The sequence below is a fragment of the Tenrec ecaudatus genome, chromosome 8, assembly GCF_050624435.1.
Source record: "Tenrec ecaudatus isolate mTenEca1 chromosome 8, mTenEca1.hap1, whole genome shotgun sequence".
Classification (NCBI taxonomy): Eukaryota; Metazoa; Chordata; class Mammalia; order Afrosoricida; family Tenrecidae; genus Tenrec; species Tenrec ecaudatus.
This window is the reverse complement of record NC_134537.1, coordinates 78,861,490-78,888,091: the sequence shown is the minus strand read 5'-3', so window position 1 is coordinate 78,888,091 and position 26,602 is coordinate 78,861,490. Positions and strand designations below refer to the sequence as shown.

At 51.0% G+C, this 26,602-nt stretch overlaps 1 protein-coding gene across 1 annotated transcript in view; it reads right to left on the bottom strand.

Annotated features, from left to right (window-relative positions):
* CTSB (cathepsin B) overlaps window positions 1-20,904 on the bottom strand; it is a 30,389-nt gene extending 9,485 nt beyond the window's left edge. The window contains exon 1 of the mRNA XM_075556434.1: window positions 20,748-20,904. The gene's annotated coding sequence lies outside the window, so the exon portion shown is untranslated. The remainder of the gene's footprint in view (window positions 1-20,747) is intronic.
* Between the last annotated feature and the right edge of the window lie 5,698 nt (window positions 20,905-26,602).

The window sequence follows — 26,602 nt, the reverse complement described above, 5'->3', positions numbered from 1 at the left end:
CAGGCACTGGTGTGTGACAACCACATGTAAGCAGGACCTTCTAGAATTGGGCAGTTTCGCTGATTAACTGATCTGCTGCCCAGGCCACGCTGCTGGGCCCTCAGAGAGCAGCTAAGCGGAGGGCCGGTGGAGAGGGCGGAACTGGCGTGAGAGCCGGGTCGCTGTCCTGTCCTGCCTCTACCACTTAGGGAAGTGCTTCATCCATCTCTGGACTTGCTCTGCCTCTTTGGGGTCCGGAGCAGGACAAAGAGAAGGTTGTCCACTCCCATCAGGTGTTACCGTCTTGAAAACCCCCAGGGGCAGTTCTCCCCTGTCCTAGAGGGTCACCATCAGTCAGAATGGAGGGGGATGGCAGTGAGTGTTTTGGGGGGTAGGGGAGTGGGGTATGGGGCTGGAAGCCAAAGTCTATCCTCAAAGGAGAGGAAGAAAGGACGGATGAGGTGGTTTCAGGCACACCCCTGGGCAGAGGCTGGAGAAGGAAGAGGGAGAAGGTAGGGGTCCCACAGACCCTGGGCTCCCAGCCAAGCTCCGCCACTTGCTCTGTGGTCCGGGGACTCTTCCTTCATGAAGGTCAGTGAACTCATCTGTAAAATGGGACCATCCACAGAGGCTCCCGGCTGCCTGGCGGTTCTCAAACATCACAAAGTCAAATGCTCTTGTGCCCGAGCAGGCCATGCAGATGGGTCCCTACATGCCAGCTCCCGCCCCATACTTGGGAGGGGTGGGGGGTTTCCTTAGAAACCTGCTGCACATGGTATTCCCAAAGCCGGGACCAGGGCAGCAGTGCTTCAGTGGTAGGACTGCCAACCTCCCTGTGGGAGACCTGGCTCGACCCCCAGCCAATGCCCTTCATATGAAGCCACCATCAGGCTCGGCCATGGAGGCTCACCTGGGTTTCAGCAGACCAGGAAGAAAGGCCTGGTGATCTACGTCTGAATGGCAGCACGTGACAACCACAGAGTGCAATGTCAGGTCCTACTCATGTGAACAGGTTAGCCAGCAGCTAACAACAACTGCCCAACACACTTTGTCCCGAGACCAAGGGGCCTGGAGTGGAAGGCAAGGCCTTTTACGTAGTGCACGGGACCCTGACTGGAAGCCCTATGACCAAGCAGGCACCATGTTTGATGGCCTTACCCACCAGCTCATCATCCTGCCTGCCCACTCACTGCTCCCAGGGAGCCCTTGGCCTAGGGCAACACACCTGGTCTCGACCCTCATTTGGCAGAGGTGGAAACAGGCCATGAAGGGTGGAGGGTGGGGAGGTGTGGGGCTTGCCAAAGATCACACCGAGAGGCCTCGGGCACCTGGCACACCATCAGCAGCTTGCCAGGCCCAACAACCAGCCTAACTTCCGGGAGGACAGACACTCGTCTGTAAAAACGGAGTCACCCTGTCACAGGTAAACATTTCACATCCTTGACCAAAGGGATGACTGTACAACTCTTCTTAATGTGTTTAAACTATTGAACTCTATGGTGTCAACTGAAATGTTCAAATAAAAATTACCAGGAAAAACATTTTTTCCCCATCCTTCCTCATGAAGCTATCCCGCCCCCCGCCCCCAGAAGCTGTCCTCATCACGTTTGCCCTTTTTCTTTTAAAAAGTAATTAGCCTACACATTGGCTCCATACCTCTACACGTCCCACAACAGGACAAAACCACAAAAAGACACCAGGAGAAATCTGTCTACGTTTTTTATGTACCAGGCTCCAAAGATTACCTCACCAGAGCCACAGAGATGGACAAACTACTGGTCTAGGATAGAACCAAGAGTCAGACCAAGGCAGGTCTATTTTAAACCCAAATTTTGCTCTGCTGATGGTGTGCCGGGAGACGCCCTCCCGGGCCCCAATTGGTGACAGGTCATAATGAGTCAAAGCTGTTAATTGGGCTGTTGGCCTAGGGCCGATCCCCACAGTTGGCAGGTCCAGACCAGCCCATTTCAGAGCAGGGCAATGCTTCTGAGACACCGAGAGGGCGTCCTGTTTCTCAAGCCACAGACAAAAGTCCCAGGACAAAGCACCGAGATTTTCCAGTATCCTCATTTTGCCAGGTAAAAGGGCAAAAGCTGGGAACATCGGGTCGGTCCCCGAGGAATTAGCAGGAGAGAGAAACACCACTGTTTTTGTCTGAGCGGTCCTTTTGGTAAGCTCCCTCAGTGAGCCCAGCATGTGCCTGCCAGGTGCTTACAACGCATCCCAGGCACACCGCTGCTGGTGCTCCTGTGGTAACACTACGGATTCTATTATTTGTTTAAATCACTCTTATTATACTTTTTACCACATTCACTCCCCACCCCCTAGAGTGAGACACAGAGCTAAAATAACGGCTTGGGGTCCTAAGACGACTGTGGTATAACTCGTGCCAGACGCAGTCTGCAATGCGTGCTGGCTTGCTGTCTAGCTATCTTACCAACTATCTGTGAGCGCCCCGAGGACCATGGCTATCTTGCTATCTGCCATAACCGCAGGGCTTATGCAGAGAGTAGATATCAATAAAACAGTCCTGAACGGATGATTCAAGCCTAGTTCAGACTAAATTAAATCCGGTGTCCTTTCTACTACTTACAAACCGTCTCTCTGCGGCTTTATAGACAAAAGGTTGAGACGCGTTTCCCAAGTGAGCAGTCGAGTCTGTCGGTGTGACTGCCCCAATTTTGATACCCACTTGGAAAGGAAAAATGAAAAGAAATGTCACAAACCATATTCCTGATGCAAAGCGAGCAGTGCTTGCCCGTATAAAGCCCACCGTGGCCACAGAAACAAGTGCACGTATGTTTGAGGCACACCTCACTGCTAGGACACCCACGGACGGACGGACGGCTGATGGTACCCCAGTGTTAAGCACAGAAGCAGCCAGAGAAGCGAAGCTGGTCTGGCCAGTAGCACAAGTCTAGAATTTTCTCCAGGTTTTTCCAGTCTGTCAAAAGTGCTGCCTCCTCTTCAGGAAGGGGACCATCACACCACGAGCAGCAAGGCCTTTTCAAATCTTCCACTGCGTGAGTCAGGAGACCAGGGGTTCCCAGTGCAGCCCCTGAAGTGCCCTTCAAGTCCAGCAGCCCTCAATGCGCACTGGGGCGCCCAGCAAGATGCAGGCACGGGCTGGGGTATCCTGGCCCCGACCTCCAGGCAGTCATATCGACCCATTAAATACAAAAGGGCTTCACACAGACGTGCTCAGGTTGGGGGTTCAGGGTGCGCGGCTAAGGCAGTAAGGAAATGATGGACTAACCAACCGACTGATAACTATCACTTTTCAGACCATCAAACAGACAAGGGAAACCTTTGCACTTTGACTCTTCACACACAAACCACAGGTCAAAGATCAGATCAAAAATTAAGTTTTGTGAAGAAAATGCACTTAAAAATTGAAATAAAACGGAACCTTAGAGGAATACGGCTTGATTAAAATAACTTTCCTCATTCAAGGTAAATCTGGACAAGATGTAACTGGAGAAAGCAATACAAACGTGCATTTAAGGTTTATGTCTTTAATGTAAGAAGCCCTGCACGAACCCACCCACCGGGAGGGAAGTGTGTATGTCTCCACAGGAAAGCGAGAGAGGATCCAGCCCTCAACTTGGTGGGCCAAGACTTGAGGGCAACAGACTGACATGAAGCAGGGAAATAACAGAGGTCTGCAGGGCTGGCCCCGATCCCAGCTATGTCCCCCCCCCCCCCCCCCGAAGAGTGCGCGCACTGCAGATACAGCCGGGGACAGCAGCGGGTCTGCTTGGAACAGCCAAGGCACAGGGAGAACTGTAGGGCCAGCCCCACCACAAGACATGACATCGCTTCACTGACCCAAAGCGCAGCAGGGGACAGCACTAGAGACACAGTGAGGGAATTGTGCGCCCCTCACCCCCCTCCCCCCCCCCCCCCCGCCGACACACACACCTGGGGGAAATATGAAGGGAGTACAAGAGAGCAGCCAGGGGAGCAAAGCAACAAAGCCCCTGAGCAATCCTGAAACTAGACCAGACTCAGAGGGCAGGGCGGGTGGGGGGGGGGGGCGGTGGGAAAGGGAAGGGGGAGCCAACAAACCTAAGGACAAGGGAACAACAAAAGAATTCAAATCGATGGCAAGGAGGGTGTAGACTGCCTGCTGGGGTTGATCCGGAGCAATGCAGCGGAGAGGATTTACTGAGAGCTGAATAAAGGCCAGGCATGACAGCGGGGCAAGGGGAGAGGAAAAGGAGAGAGAGGAAAGAGCCAGGAGGCAAAAGACACTTACAAATACAGGCATGTACACAAATATATTAATATATAATGATAGCGATATAGGCCTATGTACATATATTTATATGTTAAGTGTTAAGGAAGCAGAGGGACATTGGGCTTCTACTCAAGCCCTCCCTCAACGCAACAAGACTTTGTTCGCATAACATTCTGTGATGCTCACCTTCCCAACACGATCACTGAAGCAAAACTGGGTGCCTGTGGCAGTCACCTGAGCTGGTGTCAATCTGAGGATGAAGAGTATAGGGGTGGAGTCTAGGAAGCCAATGAGACCGCTGTGTGGGCATGGCCTTCTCCTGAGAATTCTGGGAACTGCTGATTTTCCTCCTTGGAGATGGGAGACTCTCTCTCTGCTGACTCCTTTCGAGACATCCCTGAGGAGAAGCCACACGGACCTACCCTGATGCAGCCCTGGAAGCTGGAGAAGCCACGTGGACAGCCCTGCCAGCGCTGAGATGCTTACAACGCCACTGGATCTAATGACTTCCTACCCACTGGCCTGCGATCATCCTGCATTCAGCATCATTGCATGTGTTTTGTGAGTCTGAAGAGGACTTTATATATTGGTATTGGACATATGGACTAATATTGGACTTATAGACTTGATCTGGACTGGGCTGGGACATTTTCTCAATATTCAACTGCTTTTGTATATAAATTCTTTCTTACACAAATGCGTGTTTATGAATTTGTTTCTCTAGTCTACCCGGACTAACACAGTGTATAAGCAAATGTGGTGAAGAAAGCTGATGGTGCTTGGTTATTAAAAGATAGTGTCTGGGGTCTTAAAGGTTTGAAGTTAAATAAGTGGCCATCTAACAGGGAAAGCAACAAAGCCCACCTGGAAGAAGCACCCAGCCTGTGTAATCATGAGGTGTAGAGGGATCATGTATCAGAAGACCCAAAACAAACAATCATATCTACGCGAATGAGTGGGGTGGAGTGGACCCCACTGTAGACAATTGGACATCCTCTCACAAAAGAGTCATAGGAAGGGACAAGTCAGTCAGGGTGCAGTATAGCACCAATGAAACACACAACATTCCTCTAGTTCTTTAAAACTTCCCCCAGGCCCCCCAACTATCTACTTTACAAACCTGGCTCGAGTGCAGCATGTACACAGGTACAGGTAAGAGCTCTCGACACACAGAATCCTGGACAGATAATCCCCCCAGGATCAGTGATGGTGGTATCGATCCCATGAGGGTAGGGGGAAGAACAACAGAAATATGGATGAAGGGAGGTAGTGGACGGTGTAAGAGATGAAAATAACAATAAGTTATAATTTATCCAAGGTTCATGGTGGTGGGAGGAGCCCTGGTACCACTGTGGGTTAAGCATTGCACTGCTGCCAGGTTGCTCGGTGGTCTGACCTGTCAACCGCTCTGCGGGGCAGCAACAGCCTGCTTCACAGGGTCGCCGAGCGTCAGCACAGGCGTGTGGCAGGGGGCTTTTCCTCGTTTGCTACCTAACTCACTAGAACTCACTGCCACTGAGTCCGTGCCGACTCACCAACGGTCTCACCTTATCGGAAAACTAAAGGCACTGTAAAATGACGCGCACAGTGAATTGACAGAAAGAAAAGCACAAAAGTACTGCAGAGATGTAAAAAGATTAAAAGCCCCGGAGAAGTGTAGCTAAAGGGAGAGCCTCCTCTTCTATCAGACAGATACAAGCTGAGCAGTCTGCTACTTTGGTAGTGAGGGTACCAATGAGAGAGAGAGAGAGAGAGAGAGAGAGAGAGAGCGAGAGAGAGAGAGCACACACACGCATGGGGTGGGGGGTCTGCAACAGCCTCGAAACCATCTGAATCTCTTATCAAATTGTTACACATATGCCCTTTGAGTTGGCAATTTAACATTTGGAAACACCCTACAGATAAGCTGCCCTCAAAATATAAAGATAGAAGGATGTTCACTAACCCTTTATTCACATTGCAAAAGACCCAAAGCTAGTGCCCACTATCAGAGGCACCTTAAACGGTGGCACAATACTACCATAGCTAAAGTCTGCCAGGTGTGCTGGCAAAGTAAGAACATGCAAGTCTTTGAACAGAGTAACTTGGGAAAAGAACTGCAGATTATTAATGGAAATTGTATGCATCTACTAAGCTGTAGACACACACTTAACACCCATGGTAAGTTACGTGAAAGAGGACGTCATATGATTCACACGCTGTGCAGGCAGGTTCTAATCACAAGTCTGCGATTGCGTGGCTTGTGCACACTGAGGGCCTTCACCGCTCCCTGAGGAAAGGGGGGTTTGCTCCAGACCTCGGGGTGCCTATGCTCAGGATAAGGTCTACAGTTCCATGAGCTGAAAGGGCTTTCAGCCCGAGACCTCCTCTGCTCAGTGAGGACACAGGTTCTGGGAACACCTGCCTTTGGATGGCCTGCAGGAAGATGTCCACACTAGGGGTCCATCAGCAGGACCCTCTACCCAACCTTGTCAGGGTCTCATCCCTGGGGGCACTCCTGGAGCCCAGCCCCATCACCAGGTCCCACTCCACCTCCATGGTCTCGTGACATGTGACCCTGCACTGGGCTCTCCCCGCCAAGGCCAGAGGAGAGCTGCCAGATCTGCGTCCTCCCGATGCGCAGCCTAACTCGAGTCTGAGAGGTTGCTGCCTTGCCAGACGTCTCCTGAGCCAAGAGTTCCTGATGTGAGGGTGGGCCATGACACTGGGGTGCTAACACCTGTCCTTCCCTGCACACAGGTGTGGGGACAGATGGGGTCACTTTAGAGCAGACTCTGCATGCAGAAGAGGGGCACCTGGCACACAGTACTCCTGCTGCAGGGAGTCCCTGGGATTGGTGGCCACCTTGAGCAGGCAGGCAGAGCTGGTGGCAGCTTTGAGACAGCTTTGGGGACTGACAGGGCAGGAAGCTGAGCACTGTGACAGCTGTGGCAATAAAGAGCTTCAGAGTTTTCTCCCTGGTGCTTCCACGAGATGCCCCAAGAGGGCCACCTGGGCAAGTCTGGGGACCCACTAGGGGGAGAAGTCCCTTGCTTGCTGGGTCCTGGGGCAAGGCCTCAGCCCAGAGCTGGCAACTTATCCTGCGCCTGAGGATCCACTACCGGGAGCAGGCGGGTGCACCAGGCAGGGCTGGGGAGGGACACGGGCTTACAAAGGAGGGGTTCTCTGCCTTCTATCTGCCCACCCACCCATTCTCCCTCCTTCCCAGGACACTGCCCAGCTCTGCCAGTCCAACAACCCCAACAGATCCCCTCTGGTTGCTGGAGCGGACCATGGCGCACACAGAGGCACTATGCAGTGCATGCCTATAGAGACATGCTCCCGTCACTCCGCAGAACAGCAGGATAAATGGACAGTAGTAGTCAGCAGTCCGAAACCACCAACCACCAGGAAGGAGAAAGATCTACTCCTGTAATCAGTTAGTGTCTCGGAAACTCACGGGACAGTTCTACCGTCCTACAGTGTTGCCAAGTGTCGGCATTAGCCCAAAGGCAGTGATTTTTTAGTAAGTCTGGGGCAGGAAGACCTCCACACTGCACATCCTTTCGTTTTTGTTGTTGTCGAAACAATGTACACATTATGAGGCTTCAGTTTTCTGTCAGAAAGAACGGTAGTGAGTTCTACCAAACAACCTGAGTCCCCTGGGCAATGAAGTCACACTTGTTTTGGTGTTCGAAATTCACCTTCCACCCCCTCCCCATCCCCGCCAACAAGGAGCCTTCTTCTCGGTGTCTCGAAGCCCAGAGATACGAACTGCATTTTTGCTGACTCATGCAGAGGCTGTGACTCACATGTCCATGTGTCAGCTGACCCACATGACACCCTCCAAGTATTATGTAAACCTGTCTTTGGGGGAAACAAGCAAAGCAGTCCATTTGCCTGTCCTATTCTTAACACCACGGAGGACTTACGTTTTGCACTTGCTGATGTTTCCATGGAAGGGGAGTGTGGCGTGGGAAGACCAGCATGTTCACACGTGTCCCAGCACTCCCCCACGGCCTGCCAGGTCCTGTAGACGGCATGCTCGCTGGAGCCGGCAGGGGCACCATGCCCACTGCAGTGGGGCCTCTGGCATGCAGTGGCAAAGGAGGAATCTGGCTGTGTCCTCAGGAAACCTGGCAGGGGCTCCAGTGCATGGCAAACACCAGCGTACTGAGTTAACTGTCAGGTGTGAAATCAGAAGCATATGGCGCATGGCAGAGTTTCTATGGCAACGTGAAGTTTTAAGCATGATTTCTTTGGCTTGTGCTGTGGTAGAGAACAGGTGCCTCCCATTTCTCAGATGGCTCTCAGTTCCTGTAGGGACGCCCTATCCACGGCCCTGGCTCTGGGGCACTCTCCCCAAACTCCCAGGAGGCCTCTTTGGTCTCACATTCCTCTCCCATAAACCCACTGCCACTTGAGGCCATGCCGACTCATAATGACCTTATATTTCCTGTGAAACTCTGTTCTCCATACTGCTAACCCTGCCTGGGCCCCGGACCAGGGCTTTGTGTGGTGAAGCAGCCGAGGGAGCCTGGAGGGCTGAACTCAGCAGGAACCACCAGACTGCTGGCATGCTCTCTCTGAGCACTGAGGGAGTGGCTCTTTTCAGTCTCGATGCCTGCTCCACTTCCCACTGGCTGGGGTTCAGGTGGCCACCAGCCACTGTAGCGGGGTACTGAGACAGAGCACTGGCCATCCGAGTCAGGACACCCTGCATCTGGATCTACGTTCTTCCACTTACTGTCCATGCATGCCTGAGCAGGGCCCTTCACTGAGCCTCGATTACACCATCTGCAAAATGGGGCTCAGGACCACCATTTCCCAGGGGAAGGAGACTGGGCCGAAGCACCTGGCCCAAAGCCTTGCACAGAGACAACAAGGCAGGCTCACTCTCCACCTGTCTTCCCTTCCTCTCCCCCGTCCCTTCTTCCCCTGAATGCAGCTTGTTCACGCCACACCTGCTTGCACTACTTCTGTACTACGAGCAAGAATTTCCGCTGAAACATGGATTTAGCCTCAACCAAAGCTCCTAATAGACTCCACGTTCAGGGTCTGGAGTCTGTCGAAAGTCCAAAGAATGTTATGCCCAAGTTCCCCTTCCAGAGCAGCCGATGAGGAGGCTCTGCGACAGAAGCAAGTCCACTCTAGTAAGCACTGCGGACTTCCCCTGCACAGGCTCACACCAATCACAACTTTCAGTAAACCAGGCGGACCAACAAACACGGAAAGCTGGGCCACTAACAGGCAAGCTCCTACCACAAAACAGTAAGAAGCTTTCGGTTCCCTTCCCGGGGTGGACACTTCCCCTTCCCCTTCTCCACTCAGCATTTTCATCCAAGCACAGGCCAGAATGAAGACAACGTCCTTAGTTGGTGAGGAGAGGGGGGTCCCAATCCCCACTACTCTTTCAGGGCGTGGGCTGGTAGAGCAAGCAGCAACTGGGAGACGACTTCATTACTTGCAGTCCTGGGACGGCTGCCCTTTTGGTTGTCCACCCCGGCCCCTGCCACCCCACGCTCCTTTTTCAGACTGATCTCTGGCCAAAAAATCATGCCCTCTTCAATTGTCATCTCTAAACCCCAAAAGAGCTTAATGACCTATATTTACTTTTCTCAAAGTATGTCCCGTGATGTTCGTTTGGAGGCTCTTGATGATGTCAGGGTGTCAACCAACCTAGAGGTTCTCCGGCCAGGGCACCCTCTGCCGCTGTGGAACTACGTGTCCCTCAAACCTTGCAGCCACTCTGGGGACAGCTGTGGACTCCCCAGTCCTGGGAGATGATGGATTGAGCAGTCAGAGTTACTGCCAAGCCCACAGGGACTTGTAGGTGACGTAAAAACAAAAACAATCATTTTATTGGGAGCTCTTACAGTTCTTAATCGCAATCCATCCATCGTGTCAAGCTTATCTGTACATATGCTGCCATCGTCACTGACATCTTAAGGACGTGGAATGTTTGCGCTGCCACCATGCTCGATACAGAAACTTCTCTTACAGGCTTAAAAAACCAAATTCACTGCCACGTGTTGGTTCCAATTCACAGTGACCCTATAGGGCAGAGGGGCTCTGAAGCTGTAAGTTCACAGGAATAGAAAGCAGCAGAGCTAAGAGGGGTTAGCGGCCCAATGCGTAACCCACTATGCCACCAGGGTGCCTCTACAGGGTTCAAGGACCCCGAAAACAAACACACAAACAACAAATGCGCTGCCATCAAGTCGTTCCGACTCGCAGCAACCCGGAATATGGTTCCACGGGCTGTCAATCTTCCTGGGAGCGGCCAGCCCTTTCACTCTCCTGTGGGTGGCTGGTGGGCACCAGGGTCCCTAAGGAGCCCCTAGGTCAGTGGAATTCTAAATGTATGTAAAGGATCTAAAGGGACAGGACTCGAGGCCTGAACTTCCCAGGTGGGATCTCCGGTCACACAAGATGCCCAGCAAGGTCCTTCAGCAGACATTGTGCTTGGGCCTGCCGGCTGTTGACCTCTTGCAAAGAGACACACCCACAGTTTCCCTCTGCTGTACACAGGGTGGCTGGGAGTTGGAACTGACTCCACAACAACAAAGTGAGAGCTGCAGGTCAGCAGCCTCCGCTTTAGATCAGCAGAAGGTGGATGGGAGGGAGGCAGTGGAGACGACAGAGCGGGAGCTTGACAGAGAACTTCTCATTTCCTTTCTTGCCTCAGGACTTGCCTTGCGGCGGTCATGAGGGCAATTGTTCCTAAATTCCAACACTAATACCGCAGAGAAGGGGAGCGTGCGGAGCTTCCGTCTGGCCAGCTATGTACCTGGTTTCACACTCTCTGGGCACCGAGATGATGGAAACCATAGCTCGATGTCGGGTCTCATGACCTTCCTTGGAAAAGGGCTTTGCAAAAGCTACCAGGTAACTGACACCAGGTTGCTCATCGGTGCGTGGGCCCTCAGAAAAAGGGAGAGAGACCGACAGAAAGGGCTGTCGGTGCAGATACGCACCGCACCGACACAGATGGCTGGTAGCAGGTCTTCCGACAGAGTGGGCAGAGAGCGCGGCCCTGCGGACAGCCTGACCCTGACTCCTGTTCTTCTAAGCTACACCTTCCGTGGGGCTTTGTGTTCCAGCAGCACGAGGAAACGCAGGGAGCCCTTCAGGTGCACTCACCGCCAAGTGGGATGCTTGAGGGTACCCCAAAGGGCCTGGGAGCCGACTCATAGCGACCCTCTAGGACAGGGTAGCTCCGCCCCTGTGGGCTTCCGAGACGGCCGTGCTGTAGAGGAGCAGAGAGCTTGTCTTTCCGGGAGAAGCTGGTGGGTTCCAGCTGCTGACCTTTCCGTGAGCAACCCCACGCCCAAGCCACGAGGCCACCAGGGCCCTTCCATGGCAGAGGGCTCGACAATCTACTTTAGAAACTCCAGCCACTGGAAAGTGTGGAACGCGGTCTACACTGACACACTCGGGGTTCACCATGAGTCAGGCTTCACTCCAGACCAAAGGCTGGAAGACTCATGCCACGGGCAATTCTGGAACTGCTTTCACCTAAAAATGGTTTATAATCGGCAAATTAAAGTAATAACAGGCAAAATGCAAGAACAGGCTCTCCATACTCAGCCTCGTCTCTCTCCGTGGAGCTATGCTATGCGGATGAACAGACCCAGCTGGGTACCTGTTGTTCCGCAGAGCCTGGCTTCCCTTCCCACAGCTCCCTGTCCCCAAGCAGCCATTGTGGGAGTCCTACAGCTCCGTGGGCACGGGGTCCAGCAGGAATGGCTGAGGCCACTCCATCTTATCAGTGGACCACAGGCACAATAGGTCCTTGGCTTAACACACCTCCAACTTGAGGGGAACTGCTCCTTGCCCTTTAACACTGAAGACATTTGCCCACGCTGAAACAACTGAGTCAACCCCAGATGGTAGCAAACTCGTCAGTCACCTTCACTGGCTGCACCTGCAGCTTTTACGTCACTGAAAGGGCTACAAGTCTTGTCTTGTGCTGACATAAGATGAAGTAAAAAGCCACACGCACCTGGTCTGATTTGCAAATTCAACTTAGAGAGCTGCTTAGGAAGGACAAACCTGCTACCCTCTCCTGCCACTTATTTCCACTACGTTGAACAGGGTTGGCCTGCCCGGTAGGTTGACTTAAAAGATCCACAGTGCCTGGAAATGTATAGCTACAACACCCACAAGTGGAACATGTTTTAAGATCAACCACAGCAACCTACTGCCTACGACACCAAAACTAAAGGCACTGCCGACAAGTCTGTTCTGACTCAGCCCCGACAGCAAGAGCAGATCTGCCCCACAGGGTTTCCCAGGCTGTAGCAGTGGGGTGCTTCAGCCTCTGTGCCACCAGGGCCACCCCAATTCCACAAACAGGAGAGTATCATGTGAGGCAGCACAGCAGGCCTGAGAAAGGATCCGAGCAGCTGAAAAATCTGCAGTGGTGTTAGGTAGCAAGAGGGTTGTCCCTCTCCATGCCTGAAGGATCCCCTACAGGAGGTTGGAAGAGAATCAGGCTAGCATCGGCCAGCCATAAAGACTACTGGGCACGCGCCAATTCAAGCCGGAGCCAGGTGGGCGGTACACCTGGGTGGCCCAAACTACGCCCAGGTGGGAGTAATTCAGTCAACAGGGTCAACCAGTACCCTCGACCATGCCTCCCAGCCATAGGCTTCAGATACCCTGACTCTGAGACCCCTTACCCTTCTTCCTCTTCTTCACCCTTCTGCTCCATCATGCCACGGTCTCTCCGGCCTCAGGCTACCATGTGTGGGTGCACAGCCTCATGAGGCTGTCCGTGTTCAGGGACTGTAAAACCTGAAACTTCTTCCGTCCTTTATAAAAACCCACTTGGATCACAAACCAGTTTCTGGCATGAATTCTTCCTCATGCAAAGCCAAGAACCGAGGTCTTTTCCACCGGAGAAATCCAAAAGTGGCAAGAAGGTGATTCAGCCAGGCAGCCCCAAGCTCAGGAAGCCTTTTGCTTACCAGCTCTGTTTCCTAGTTGTGATGCAGTCTGACTGTGATGCTCAAAGGGGCAATCCTCTCTTCTGTCTTGGTTTCTAAAATGAGCATATTGCTGGATACTCAAGAACCTTGGGCCTACTTTCTAAAAGCCTTTAGAAAGCCTCTGAGGCTTAAATGAGATGACTGTTTTCATGCCTGAGTTGGGAGGCACACACCAGCTCTAACTCGACTGCAGCTCTTCCCATTAGGGATAGTTTCCCAATGTTTGTTTCGGGTTTGGGGGTTTTTTTCCTCCGAGGGATTGGGGGGTAGTAGCCTCCAGCTCAGACCACCCAGGACAGGGCTGGCTCACTCTTGCTCTCCCAGAGTGAGTGTTACATTCTCAAATCTTTTCCAGTCGGGAGAGAGCTGTAGTCCCACTATCCGTGTGGTCGTGACCGGGTCTCTAATAGTTTATTCTGCTCCCCTCGTGGCCCCGAAGCAGTACTCCTTCAACAGCCTCAAAGGTTACATGGACGGAAATTGGCTGGTTGGTAGCCCTCAGCACTGTGATGTGGTCGGACAGACGCCTCAAACCCGGGAGTGGCAGACGCCCTGGCTGGCACCGCCCTCACTCTCAGGGTGAGCACATTCTACACACTTCCAGGTCAGTAGGCCAGTGGCTATGGGGAAAGTCTCTGGGCCCAGAATGTCTACCTGCTCCCGGAGCGCGAAGTCTTTTCTGATGGGCGCTCTTGCCATCCTCCTCCCCGCCATGCTTGCTGGTGGCTCTTGGCTATCTCCAGCCATGCATCGGGTCGAGGCGGGTAACGCACCCAAGACTGCAGGCCAAGTGCGCTTCCCGCCACCAAGCATTTTAAAACATTCCTGCTGAAATGGACTTCAACCATCCTGATTCAGCCATCCCTGCGGTAGAGGAGAGCTGCCTGCCAGGGTGGCCCAGATGAAGAGTCTCCTGCTTAACCACTGTGCTTCCAGGGCTCTTGGGAGGGGACCTTGGGTCAGTATCATGCTTCTGTTTCACAAATGCCGGAGGCTAACGTTGGAGAAGGAACACAGGGCTGGCTGGACCAGCAGGCAAGGATCTGGAGGGTACTGAGATGTCACGACCTAAAACTGAGGCCAAGGTCATCAGAGTGATGACAGTTCCTCAACTCTTCTCTCTTTCTCTCTCTCTTGCAGCAGCCTGGCTCGGTTTTCTCAACCCGGCCATAATCTGAATAGTGAAAGACTGCCGCTGCCAGCACCTGCATCTCACAGAGTCAGACAGAAAATCACCACTCCTCAACGCTTCCCCTAGGGCAAGGAATTAAATGAGAATTCCTCACCAGGAGCTGAAAAGTGAAAGGAGTTCACTTCCAAAGCCCTCAGGAGTCGGAGCTTGCCCGCCCAGCAGGGGGACACAGGAGGGGGGAACAGGCGCTCCATGCACTGCTTAGAGCCTGGAGTTTGGCCTACATTGGTAGGACCACCCTGGAGTGGACTTTGTCACCATCTATCTAGCACAGTGGTTCTCAACCTTCATACAGTTCATGTGTGGTGACCTCCCCAAGCATAAAATTATTTTTGTTGCTACTTCATCACTGTAATTTTGCTACTGTTATGAATTGGACTACCCCTGTGAAAGGGTCGTTCAACCCCCAAGGGATCCCGACCCACAGGCTGAGAACCGCTGATTTAGCACCATGGAGGATACACACACCTTCTGGCCAACCGATGACTCCTACTGACTTTTTCCCGAGAGAAGCTCTTGCGACTGTATTTCCTTCATGCTGGGAAAGCAGAAGAGGCCTAGCTGTCCCCCACTGAACACACTGGGTGAGCAGGAGGAGCTTACTGTTAACATCCATCAATAAAGTGCAAGACTACAAGTGGAAAAGGAGAAGTGCAACCATGAGGTAAGTTATAATTCTTCAACACGTTAGCACTAATCTACTACAGCCCAACCTGAACGGGGTGATACAAAGCAGTAGAAGTACAAAGGCACACAGGAGAAAAAGGAACTGGAGGGGATGGCGCAAGGCCCTGGGAAGATGGAAGGAGGTGTAGGACTGGAACCAAGCAGTGCATCCACTGCCAGGAAGCCAGTGCACCCAATCACCCAGTAACCCCCACGCAAGCCCGAGACCTGGAGGAACGAAGAGTTATAGAAGGTGGGTAAAGTCTGAATAACGGGGTTTGGCAAAATCTCCCACCCCACCCAAAGTCGGGTAAGTAACAGTCCAGCACCCATTGCCACTGAGTGGATTCTGACTCAGAGGGACCCTATGTAGGTTTTGGAGGCTGTGCATCTTTATGGGAGCAACCAGTCTCTTCTTCCTGCTGAGTGGCTGGTCTGTTGAACTGCCAGCCTTGGGGTTAGCAGCCCAATGCTTATCCAAAGTCAAGGTCTACCTCCGGCACCCTCTTTCCCAGGTGGCTCATGGAAGCATGTACTTCTGCAAAAAAGGGCAAAAACCAAGAGACCAAGTGCCTTATAAACATTCTAATTTCATAGTTTAATCTCAGACCTCTTATACTTTTCTTAGGCCAAATTGTCAAAAACAGGCACCAACACTGTGGCTGCACCTCCAAACATTTCAGTCGTGCAACTAAGAACAAGGGTGATCCTACACAACCCCGGCTTTGTGAACCACTGCAGAACAGCATACTGCTTGCAGCATAGCTGCGAACTGCAGATACATATTCCTATGCAAATAAACGAGCCCCTTATAGGAGTTTTGCAAATAATACCCAGCCTTGGGAAGTCCATTCACTGCAGTGTTTCCCAGAGTAGAAAATACTAGGCCCTGTTGGCTGCTGGGAACGGCAGCAAAAAGCAGATCCCTACACTTTATCCTGGATTATGTGCTATAAAACACATAAAACTCACTGCGGAGGAGCAGTGAGTAATTTTTTCTGACAAGGGGGTGGTAGGCCGATGAAGCTGAGGTGTCTATGGTTTACTGTGTGTGCACTCTGCATGTGATATCCACGTGGAGGTAAATAAAATGCGGCACTTAAAGATGTCCCAGTTCTTTCACAAGTGTCCTCTGTAGCCTTTTGATTCAATATGTGATCTGTGAGCCGGCAGCGATTGTATTTCCTGACAGCCTGTTAGACACAGAACCTCAAGACCAACTCCAGACCTACTGCATCAGAGCCTGTCCCTCATGTTAAAATACAGACCAGCCTCCCATGTCTATGCCTATGAACAATTGCTCACATTTGATTGCTCTATTTAACAGTCCAGATTGCGTGAGGTGGCAAAATCCCACCTGCTTTTAATTCCACTTTCCCACAAACTTTTTGAAGCCCCCTCATACCAGTCTTACCTCTGTGTCTGACACTGAATCTGTCTTCAAAGGTCTGGGCCAGTCTTCCTGCAGAATATTCTACATCCTGGACCCCCTTCTTACCGTAGCTTCATGACTAGCACCAGGTCAGACATTTTTGGCAAGATCTCCCCATACATGGCATTATAGCCATGTAAAAGGTATAACATAACATTAGCACTGGTTGCCAAGCCTGACTTCCTAAGATGCTGATTGCTACAGCCCTTTTTCCTTTTGTCGTCGATCGGGCAATACTTCCGTTGGGCACCATTGACTCTCCTCTTCAACACCCTTTCACCCAATGGTCTTAGCATCTTGATGATCCAGGGATGACTAAGCACTGCACCTTGACATCATCACGTATCAGTGTTCAAAAAGAGCTACAAAACAGTCCTTTGACATGTCTATCATTCTTCCCACATGAATTTCCCTTGGCCTGCCCCTTTCTCCTTCTTTGTATTGCTGGGAACTCATGAAAGAGTTTGCTGCTATAGTCCATTACTCTGATGGCCTGTGTAAGCCAGCTTCGGTATTCTGTGGACCAGGCTCTGCTGGTTGCTTAGAGCAGACCCTCTGGGGAGTCAAGGACTTCCTCGCTTCGCTGCACAAAGTGCTGCTCTCGGGGCACTTCTGCACTTTGTCTACCCTGGATCTGGAACCAGTCATTTCTTTAAGGAGCTCTAATCTTAGTGCAGAGTGGCATTCAGAAACCCACATCAAGATGGGAGGTCTCCCTGTTGCTAATGGAGCAATTCTCGTCTATATTCTTCCAAGTAGCCAAAACTGGGTGGGTGTCAAGTGTGTATATGTGTGTGTGGAATAAATACTTATTTCCTAACTTAGCCACTCCCCTTCTCCTTTCGGTTCCAGTTCTATGATTTGCAAACACCATCTACAAGAAGCATAGCTTCTGCTGCATACCCAGGCTTGAAGAACAGAAACCATCCTCTTCAAATGGTTCAAACAGATATTATTCCTCCTCTGACTCCAGCAACCATGAGTTGGTTCCAGACTTCTCATCTGGGAAATGGGGTCATAGTTGGCGCTGGCAACCAGCTGATAGTTCAGAAGCATGAGGAATTTTGCTTGAACATCTCTGTTGTTTCTTAAAAAGACAAAACAACCCCCCCCCCAACAATATATCTCCCTGACTAACTTATTTTTCATGAGGCTCTCGTGATGCTCTCAGAGCAGCTCTGGCGGCCTAATGCGTGACATACTGGCCTACTAGCCACAGAGTCAGGGCTTTGAACCCACCAGCTGCTAGATGAGAGAATGATGAGGCTTTTTGCTGCTTTAAAGATTTACAGCTTAAACAATCCCAGGGAGCAGTTCTACTTGGCCCCATAGGGCTGCTATCAAGTCAGAATTGATGATGGCAGTATGTCTGTGATGCCCTGAAACAAACATCCATCCAATTCTGTCCAGTTGATTTCTACTGACGGCAATACACCATGCGTATTCAAAGACTGGGTATTTTTCATAATTGATCACCAGGCATTTCTTCAGAAACACATCTGGGTGAACAAAAACTTCCAAAACCTTTTTGGTTAGCAGCTATTTGTACCACCCAAGGACCCCAGAAAGACAAAACTAAAATGCACACACATCAAGTCAATCCAAACTCCCAGTGACTCAATAGGACCAACGAGAACTGTCCTTCAGGGTCTCTAAGGCGGGAAGTCACTACAGAAGTAGACTGCCACATCTTTCTCCGAGTCCTGTGGATTCAAACCGCCAAAGGTGTAAGTTAGCAGTTTCCCATTTTAACCATCTACTACCAGGGCACCCTCCAAAAGGCAAAGGGCGTCCCTTATAGTTGATTAGCAAATTTGCAGCTTTCTCCACCAGGAGAATTATTGTCATTCAGGGGGCCTAAGCCTCCCCCACAACTTGGGTCTCCCTTCCACTTCTTGAGCCTAAGCCTTAGAGCTAATACAAAATAGCCTGCAGCCCTAAAATGTGTAAAATAACCTCCTGTTCTAATGGACAGGTCCAGCAACTGGGGAAGGAAAAAAGAAGGTACCTACAGAGAAAAGCAAAAAAAGTTTGGCCTCAACAAAGGTGCAGTCAACGGGCTTCCACTCAGCAACACCTGGCCAGTTCGGGGAAAACAGCACTGCCCTAACAAAACAAGGGTGGAGGGGGCCGAACTAGCCTGTGTCCTTTCCACCTGGACCCATGAAGCCCCACACCACAGGACCTGCACCCTCCCACCGGGCTGTTCCCCCAGCTCCAGATCAAGTGCCCCCAAGCCCAAGGGTACAAATCACTTCTCTGTAGGACATTCAAACTCTCTTTGGGGAAGAGGCATGGGTGGGCACTCTGACCAGTTCTCCCCCAGGCTCAAAGGAGCTAGGCCATCATCACCCGTCCCGCCAGGAAATAATTCTCCAAGAAGGAAATGAAGCGATGAAGAAAAAGAAAGCATCCTCTACCAAGCCAGAGCCGCTTCCAGGCAGCCCACCTTTGTATGTCTGAATCTGATGACTCACCAGATGCACCTGTAAGAAACACAGCTAGCTACGCTCTCCCTTGGTGGTGCTACGTAAGAATCAAAAGGTGTGAGTTATCCCTTTGAACTCCCCAACTTCCTCTCTCCACTGGATGTGCCATCTTCTCCAGGTACCCTGGGGGGACCGGGGTCCAGGATGCGGTCCTTCACCTGGTACCAGTCTGTTCACCTTCCTACTACCAGGGGAAGAGGCTGAGCGTGGCCCACTAAAATGCCCAGTCCCAATCACATCTGCCTGGGTTTACCTGCTACAGGAGTCCCCCTCCCCCCACATCACTCACCTCTCATGGCTCTCTAAATACTCCTTCTTCTAGGCCTCTAGGGACACTGAGGGATGAAGCCCTCCCCACTGTCCCATACTCCCCTGAGCTTGGAAGTACTGCCCTTCTTCCACCACAGTCCAGAAGTCGGAAGTGGCACTTTGCTCCTCCCTCCTATGTCCCCGGAGCCCTAACCACAAGGTCAGCAGTTCAAAACCAAAGTTGAAGCTTTCTACTCCCATAAAGAGTTATAGTCTGACACCCCAAGGGCAGGTCTTCCCTATCGTGTCACTATGAGTTGGAATTGACTCAATGGTAGTGAGGTTTCCAGACCCCACATGGTCTTCAAAGGAGCCTTGGTGGTACAGTGGCTGAAGCACTCGGTGATGCCAGGCCACCAGAGCTCTGTGGGAGGCAGACGTGGCAGCCTGCTCTGTCCTACAGGGTCCCTTGAAGTGGGGGCCGACTGGAGAGCAGTGAGTTTCGCCTTGGCCCTCAAGAAGCCCTGCTAATTCTATTTTGAAGTGTCAGCTTCTGTTAGGTCTATGGTTTGAACTTACCAGTGGCCCTTAGAACAATGAGAACTAGCCATTTGCTCCCATAAGATTACTGCCCAGACAACCCCATGGGTCAATTCTGGGCCACTGATTGCTCAGTGGGAGTCGCAATCCCCCGGGGCATACACAGCAAACGCTGTTACTGTGGTTTATTCCAGCCCACGGTTTCAATTCTCTTCAGCTGTCTATGGATTTAACTCTTGGGTTCCTTGGGACTCCACCCAGTTTTAAGGTTTTGTTTTTTTAGGTTTCCGTTTTTAACAGGCCCTGTCCTCTGGGCTCACTGGAATCGTGTGCAGAAAGTTGCCCTCTGAAATCGAGTGGGAAAAGACGAAATACCTGTCTATCGGTACAATTATCTCAGCCGTTTGCCCGGAGGAAACTGAGGTTGCAAAAGATTGCTGCCCCAGCCCAAGGTCATGCAGTTGGAAAGGGGTTGGGTGGAGCTCAGATTCTGGCCCAAAGTCACTGGGATCCTGGCCATCCTCTTCCTCGAATGATCCTCCCTCGGAGTTTCCCGGAAAATTCCTCAGCTCGACCCCAGTGGCCTCCACAGTCCCGCCGGGGACCCGGGCAGGAGGGTTCCCCCCATTGCACCCGGGCCGAGGGCTGCCAGGCGAGCGGGCACTCTCCGCCTGCGTCGGGGAGGGATTTTTGCCTTTGTTTCCCGCACTATGGCGACCTCCAGGAGTGCGCGGGGTGCCGCTTCTGCTCGCCCCACAGTCTCGAGGGTCCCTGCTACCCCCACACCCCGCCCAAACCCGCGGACCCCGCCGGAGGGCCCCAGGGCCTGCGCGTCGACCGGCTGCGGGGCCAGGCGCCCGGTGCGGCCGGGGTAGGGCTCCCATCCCCCTCCCAAGGTCACTTCCGCCGCGGCCGCGCAGTCTGCTAGACCCGGGCGGGGCTTCGGGGCAGCCGAGCCGGCGGACCGGGCCCGCCGGACGGCACTCACCTGACCCTGCCGCCCAGAGCTCAGTCCTGCAGCCGCCGCAAGCACGGAGCTCCACCGGGGCGACCGCCGCTGCCAGGAGCCGGCCGCGAGCCTATTTATGCCGCCCGGGCCGGCCCCGCCCCGCCCCGCTGGGCTGACTCTCACGTGACCGCTGCGCGCGGGGCCGCCCGGGCCTGGGCCGCCTCCCCGCGCTCGGGCCTCCGCCCTGCGGCCCGGCGGTGGGGGCTGGGCGGCAGCCGGGGGCGGGGGCCCGGGCCCCCCGCGTCGGCCCCCAGGGGTGGCGGCTCCCCCGCGAGCGCCCTGCCAGCAGCTCCCGCGGGTGGACGGACGAAAGCCTGCCGGAGGCGGGAAGGACCCCTCTGACTTGGGAGCGCTGGGGGATTCGCCAATACCCCCAAGCCTAAACGTCCCTGTAGTCAAAGCTGGCTGAATCCCTGCAGCGGGGGGTCGGACTCTGCCGCAGCTTCTTCCTTTCTCCTAGAAGCCGTTCATTAAAAACCACGCCAGGGTTGACGCTTTCGAAGTCTGCAGGCCTCTGGGAACTCAGAATAGCCTTTAACCTCCTCCAGCGTTTGCATCTAGAGAATAAGATACTGCAGCCACGTAATAGTAAAAGGGGTCGTTTAATTGTCACCTAAACTCCAGGAGCTGAGTCAAAGTACCTGGAGAGGAGAAGGAAGTTAGGGGGTTGGAAATCGTTAGAAGAGGCTTGCCAGAAATCCTGTCTCCAATCTGTGCATGTAAACTTGCACGCAATCTTTCTTGGTTGAGTGGCTTGGAGAAGCTGATGGAGCAGAAAATTCCTTTCTCTCTTGGGTCAAGTAGTCACTTTTCTGAAGAAAGATCGGATTTCTTTTCCTTTGCTTCTCCAATTGTGTAAATGTGGCTTCTGAAGACCCGCCTAGGACAATGTCCACATCCTAGGGGATTAGTGTTCTTGGTTGAATGATTGTTAATTCCTGGGTTCTGTTGCGTCCAGTGAGTTCTTTACTAGGTTGGTTGCCGCCAGTGCTTTTCCCCAGGTTATTGACCGCCTCAGGCAGAGTCTGGGGGGTTAGCCCTGAATGGCATGGCTTCCAACTGCAAGGTTAGAAGTTTGAATCCCCATAAAAGGTGCCTTGGAAGAACAGCCTGGCAGTCTTATTTCTGAAAAATCAGCCATTGAAAACCCCACAGAGCCCACTTCTCCTGAAACACATGGGGTCACCTTGCGTGTGGATGGATTTGATGGTTTCGGTATTGCATAATACCTTTTAAAGGAATATGCCAGTGACCTACTGGTGTAAGAAAGTTCTCCCCATTTTACAGATGGAGAAAAGAGAGACTCAGGTTGGAGTGAATCTGAAGGCCCTGCCTCTTTCCTGTTTTATCAGACAGCGGTCCTTGCCACATGTAACACACCTCACTCCCGAACGCCAGCTGGGCCACAGAGTCTGGGGTAGGATTGTGAGGTGTAACAAAGAGTGCTTTTTTGTTAACATGCAGGTAGATAACCTGGAAAGGCATCGCAGGGCCCCAGTGCCTTGTGAGGCCTCCAAGAACTTCCCTGTGGAGCGTCTCTTCATCTGTGCCCCTTTTGCTACAATAAAACCGACGATTAAGGAGAGCCTGTCCCTGAGTACTAGAGTCATTCTAGCAAATTATTCAAACACAGGGAAAAGTGGAAACCAGAGGATCAGATGTGATGTGGCGGGTCTTAGGGACTCCAAACTCCTAACTGGCCTCCTGAGAGGGTAAAGGGAACCTCGATGATTGTAGCCAGCAGGTCAGCGATGAAGAGACCATGGGGACCTCCAGCTGAGGCTGGCATCCAAAGTACATTCATTGTAAAATTCACAGTAAAATCCTTCCAGTTGGTTATATGTTTGAAAGTTTTCAAAATAACTTTTTGGACCAGTAGTCTTAGCCTTATAAGTGTAAAATCATAAACAAACGCAATATAAAATGAATACAACCCCACAACTATTTGAGCAAGGTGAGCAAATTCTAGGATTATTGCTAATTACATGGTAAGGATCGGGGTGAGTCCAGTTCTCATCTGGAAGGAGATTCAGCCCTCACCCTCCTACGTCTTTTGCCAGCCGCTTGAGCGGCACACTCTCTTTCTATCTCCAACCACCCCCAACCGGAGTGGAGTTCACAAGTTAGAAAGACCCGACCCTCCTGCTCCAGTCCCAGCTATGCCGTCAGGTCAGTGCAGGCCTGTGATTGTCTGCTGCAAAGCATTCCCCTCATCCAGCCGGCTCAGTCCTTCCTATTGCTGAATAGGCAGGTCACTGTTGGGCTCTCCTTGCCCCACCGTGGGTTCCTTAAGTCCTGGCAACAACTCACAAAGGTTTGGAGAACATCTGTACTTGCAATTACTCATTTATTGTACCCAGAAAGGACAGACACGCAGAGCTGCTCAGGCGAGAAATGAAGGCTCGGTCTGGGCGGGATGCTAGTGCAAGACTTCATGATCCTCAGGGACCTGCTACCTTCTCAAGTACATGTTCTTGCTGATCCAAGACGCCCCCATGTTCAAAGTCTTGTTACTGACTTCACTGCATGTTTATGAGCTACAGAATCCGTGAGTATGCAGGATCGGTTGCATCCTGTTCCCCTCTTAGGACTGACCGAGCAGGAGGGTCTTTGGGATTCCCACTCCTTTGCACACTTGAAGTGCAAACAAAGAAAACAAAGCCCCTTCTATTGCTCAATCAATTCTGGTGGCTCTCTCTCAAAGAAGAAGTCATGATGGGGAAATGTTCAAGTGCTTGATTGCTGCCCTAATGGTTGGCAATTCGAACCTATGTGCTGCTCTGTGGGGGAAAAAAGGGACACCTGCTTCCATAAATACAGCCTTGGAAATCCTCTGGGGCTGCTCTGCCCTGGCTTATACAGTTACTGTGAGTTTGAGCAGACTCCACAGCATCAGAGTAACACTGACATCTTTCCAGAACGAAACCAGCACGACTAAAGCTGAATCCCGCCTTACACTAGTCTTCAAAAAGTCAAATACAAAAGCAAAATTCACTGTCTTTATAAGTGGATTCAACTCATAGAAACCCTATAGACAGGGTCAAACTGCCCCTGTGATTTTCTGAGAGTGAAACTGTTTACAGGAATAGAAAGTCCAGTCTGTCTCTCTTGGAGTGACTGGTGGTTTTGAACCACTGACCTTGCAGTTAGCAGCCCAATGAGTATCCACTATACCACCAGGGCTCCTTCAAGGAGGCACTCAAATACCACTTCCAGGAATGTGGCCTTTTAGTTTGTCTAATTAAAATTATTTATTCTTTTCTTATATTCCCACTTAAGTCTCTACCCTCATTATATGGTGTTGGGCACATAGTAGGTATTGATTGTTGTTTGCCATTGGAGCTGTTATTAAGAATAATGCTTATAGCAACAACAGTCCCTATTTTCTCCCTGCTAAATTCTCCGAGAGCAGAGATCACTGTTCCATTTCCTATGTTTAAACACTTGTCTTAGTTATCTGATTCTGACTTAATGGGAACTATGTGGCAACACTGTAATTTTCAACCCCTTGCAGTGAAAAAAAAGGTTACTAGTGAGGGGTCAATTCACTTCCCCTGCGGTGAGAATTGTATCTCTCAGGTGCACATTCCTTTCAGTATTTCTGACCACAAACAGGTCTGTTCTTTGGAGACTCTTGAACTACTTGTAACATTTTCTAGTTGTAACAGTTTTCTTTCTAACTTCAGCACGTGCTCCGTTTTTATATCCATATGAATATTGCTTGCTGAAAGCAAAGAAGGCTTGAAGCTGCTTCCCACTCCCCCACCCCCGATTTTATTTTTATTTATTTACTTTAAAATTCTATTTTATTGATGTATTTTGGGGATAATATTTTTGTTGACATGTCTTCCTCATTCACGATATTCCTTCCTTTCCCATGCAGTTCCCTCGCATCAGGTGAGCTAGCTGAGCAGTCGTTAAGGTATTTACTGCCCTCTGCCGCGCCTTCCCCCACTTCCCGAACCCTCAGTGGCTCTGAGGGGTGCTCTCTCTTGACTACCACGTGTGGATTGCCCTTGAATGTACAAATGAACATAGGCAAATGTAACATGATCAATGAGGCCTATTACTTATAGACCATAATAGTAAAGGGGAAGAAATCTTAAAGAACTAGAAGATAGTTTTCAGTGTCACACCGCACCGTGGATTTATCCTCTGCTCTGTGAGGCCCTTCTAAGAGGGACTGTCCAATTATCTAGCTGGAGGACTTCGGGTCTCTACTGCATCCACTCCCCTTCATATCAATTTGGATGCGTGTTTTTTGAACTTCGGAGACCTCTTCCCGTGGACACCATATGATCACACAGACTGGTGTGCTTCTTCCAAGCGGGCTTGTTGCTTCTCTGCTAGATGGCCGCTTATTCGACTACAAGCCTTTAAGACCGCAGGCACTTAATTTTTTTAATAGCCAGACACCATCAGCTTTCTTCACATTAGTTTATGCACCCATTTTGTCTTCAGTGACCATGTCAGGGAGGTGGGCATCATACATAGCCACATTATTAGAACAAACCATTCTTGTACTGAGGTCAGATTTAAGTAGAGACCCAAAGTCCATCTGCTTTCTTGTTGGATTTACATATATACATTCATAAACAAACACACATATTCATATATATATATATATTGGGTTTTGTTTTTTCCTCCTACTCCACTACTATATTTACCTATTGTTCACCTCTCAGGAACTCGTCTCAGATAAAATTTGGTTGATGAAACACACCCAGAAAAGTTGAAGCACTTTGAAAGGAGGATGGAAGATTGAAGGCTTATAACGTAATGTAAAGAAAACCAGACACCTGGGCCAATAGCAATATCATGATAAATTGAGAAAAATTTATGTTGTCAAGGATTTTAGTTTTTTTAAATGAATTGTTTTATTGGGGACTCTTACAGCTTTCATAACAATCCATACATCAATCGTATCAAGCACATTTGTGCATATGTTGCCATTATCATTTCCAAAACATTTTTTTTCTACTTGAGCCTTTGGTATCAGTTCCTCTTTTTACCCCTTGCTCCCTCACCCTCACACCTTGGTGAACACTCGATAATTTATAAATTATTTTTTACTCCTCCTGCTGTCTCCCTTCACCCACATTTCTGTTGTTTGTCCCTCCCCGGGACGGCGGTGTTGTATTTTGATTCTTGTGGTCAGTTCCCCCTTTCTGTCCCTTCTCCCCCGACCTTCCCCCTAACCTCATGGTATCACTATTCTCAATATTGATCCTGAGGGGTTTATCTATCCTGGATTCTGTGTGTTGAGAGCGCTTATCTGTACCAGGGTACATGCTCTGGTCTAGCTGGATTTGTAAGGTAGAACTGGGGTCATGATAGTGGAGGGAAGAAGTATTAAAGAACAAGAGGACTGTGGTGTGTTTCATTGGTGCTGTACTGCACCCTGACTGGCTCTTCCCTTCCTTGTGACCCTTCTGTGAGGTGGTGTCCAGTCATCTACAGATGGGCTTTGGGTCTCCATTCCAAGTCCCTTTGTTTGTCTCAAAATGATGGTTTGTTTTGGGTCTTCTGATGCCTGATACCTGACCCTATCCACACTTTGTGATCACATGGCTGGTGTGCTTCTTCCATGTGGGCTGTCTTGCTTCCCTGCTAGATGGCTGCTTGTTTAACTTCAAGATTTAAGACCCCAGGACACTAATAGCTAGGCATCATCAACATTCTTCTCCACATTAGCTTATGCACCCATTTTGTCTTCAGTGATCATGTCGGGAACCTGAGCATCACAGAATGCCAGGTTATTAGAAAAAAGTGTTCTTGCATTGAGGGCATACTTAAGTTGAGACCCAATGTCCCCTGGATTACCTTGATACTTG